Source organism: Desmodus rotundus, chromosome X, assembly GCF_022682495.2.
Source record: "Desmodus rotundus isolate HL8 chromosome X, HLdesRot8A.1, whole genome shotgun sequence".
Classification (NCBI taxonomy): Eukaryota; Metazoa; Chordata; class Mammalia; order Chiroptera; family Phyllostomidae; genus Desmodus; species Desmodus rotundus.
The window spans coordinates 75,439,424-75,442,018 of NC_071400.1; positions in this window are offsets into that span (position 1 = coordinate 75,439,424).

Consider the following 2,595-nt stretch of genomic DNA (forward strand, 5'->3'; position numbering starts at 1 on the left):
CCGTTGTTGTTGTTTGAGAGAGATGCTTCAGCCAATCAGGTGTCGTCAGACAACATTATGCAAATAAGCCTTCGCACCCCAGCCAGTCAGGAGCTTGGTCTCCCTCCCCCAAGCGTCCTCTTTCACCCCAGCCACGCCGAACCCACAGGCGCGTCACTGGCAACCGGCGCACAGCCAATTTTTCGCTACAAGCGGCTAAAAAGAGAGAGAGAGAAAGAAAAGAAGAAGGGGAGGGGAGGGGGGAAATAAATTATTCCCTGGGGTCACTTAGGAGGGAAATAAGGTGGTCAGTCTGTCTGGTTGCCCCAAACACTTCCCCAACTGTCATCTGGAAAAGCCTGGAGATTGTGAGCAACCTAACCAGCCTTCCTTTGCCTCTGGAAAACAGAGGAAGTCGAGCGTTGAGCAAACAGCTTTTGAGTACTTGTAGTAAGTCAGCAGGCTCAAAGCTGGGTCTCCGCTTCCTTCTCAATAGGTTAAATTCTCAGTAAAAGACTTGTCTGAGGTTGCCTCCCTCCCCACTTCTTGGTACAGAGCTCCAACTCTGGAGCTCTTAAATTCTGGTTCTTAATTCCTGCTTTACCTTCTTACTTCAGCCAGGAAATCATGATTAGCTGGCCCATCTCTGAAAAAGTGTCTATAAATTACCCCTTATACTGTGTCATTTAGATAGTTTGGGAAAAGGTGGCATTTTAAATGACCAGAAATTCATAAAATAGAGAGCAATTATAAACTGTTCAAAAAAGGCAGATTGAAGAAATAAGAGGTTTGTCCTAGAGATGGAGGGTAGGTGACCTGTTTGCAAGGCTAGAAACCGGACCACAGCAAGATAGTGGAGCTTCCAGATTACTTTGAGGCAGAGCTTAGACACAACCACTTCATGCAAAGTGTCAGAAATATGACATCAGACCGTCCTGTAGAAGGCCATGTAGTCCAACCACCCAGTTATGCTGAAATAACTCACAACATACTCACCAAATGGTCACCCTAGCCCATATCCTTGTAATTTCCATTCTTCATTATTAGTTCTCCCTCCTTGGAGCCCTCCAGGAGGCCATGCAGCACACCATCAGATATTTGAAGGTAGATACCATGTCGTTTAAATCCACTATTTTTCAAACCAGTTATCCCCAGTTCCAGCAGCAGTCCTTCATTTCCTTTTTGGAGTTGCTCATCCATCCTGGTCACTGTCTTTGGAAGTAGCTCTACTTTGCTTGCAAGTGTAGCACTTGGGATTAATTCCAAACACCATCTTTTTCATGGAAAAATAGAGTGTTATGGCCACCAATTTTATTGTAAATGGTAACTTTTTTAGGTCATATTTATTGCACACAAGTGTTTGGAACTTAGAGATATTAAAACATTTTAAGTTCCCAACAACCTTGAGAAGAAAGTAAGGCTTAGAGAGTTTAACAGGCCAAACTAGCAGAATTGGAAGTTGACCTAGTTTTCTAATGCTAGAATCAAAATTTCTTCTAGTACCCAACGATATCTATTCTTACAATGCTGCCTAATATTTAATGGACTTCTTTTAACAGCTACATCTATATGTTGCTTGTTAACAAAATTTTGTGTATCCCATTTATAAGCAGGGCAGAACTTTTTGCACCAAAGTATAGAACTTTATATTTATCTTACTTAAACTTTATCTTAATAGTTTTGGCCCATTACTCCAGCCTGTTCCAATATTTAGGTTCCATGTCTGCGTTCTAATGTATTTGGATCTTATGCAGACCTTTGATAACTATTCTATATATTCATCTAAGTTATTGATAATCAGTAAAAAGAACACTGGGCAAATTGCTGTTGAATGTTTGAAGAGCTCCTTCAGCTTGGCATCAGTCTATTTATTAGCACCTTTTGGCATATGTTGTTTCAGCTAGCTATGAGTCATAGTAATTGTATAATCATCTAGCCTATATTTTTCTTCTTGACCATAGAATATTATGAGAGACCTTGCTAAGTGTCTTGCTAAAGTCCCAAGTTAATAGCCAGCTTTCCTCTTATGGAATCAGGAAGCATGGCATTTGTTGTCATCTGCCACAAAAGAACCACTGTCACATGATACAAAAACACAGAAGTAGCATCATAATATTTTGAGTTAAAATTGGGGGAGGGGAGTAATCTCACTCTAATTGTCATTATAGGAAACACCCTCATGAAGACTTAGTTGGGAGAAAATAGACAGGAAGATGCAAAAACCTGGAACATGTCAGTAGTGAGTGTGATGGCCTCAAACCTTAGGCTTTCAGGTTCTGGTATGTCTGAATATGTTAGAGTTAATATTTTGTCACAATTCCATTTTAAAAACTTTTTAGCCTCAAATTCAGGAAGAGTAGAACACAGGGAAGTTGAGAATACTAAAGACTACCTTTTGTTATGTTCTCAGCATTTCTACATCTTTGGGAAATCTAAACTATATAGAAAATGATGTATTTAATTCAAGTATTATAGATAAGAAAAGTGCAAAACTCATTATAGTTCTGCTTACCTACCATATAGGAGCTTGTAAATTTGATTATTCATGAATCTCTTAGAATTCCAGGACCTTCTTGCACTATTAGCATAGAAGAAACAAAGTAGAGCACAGAGGGA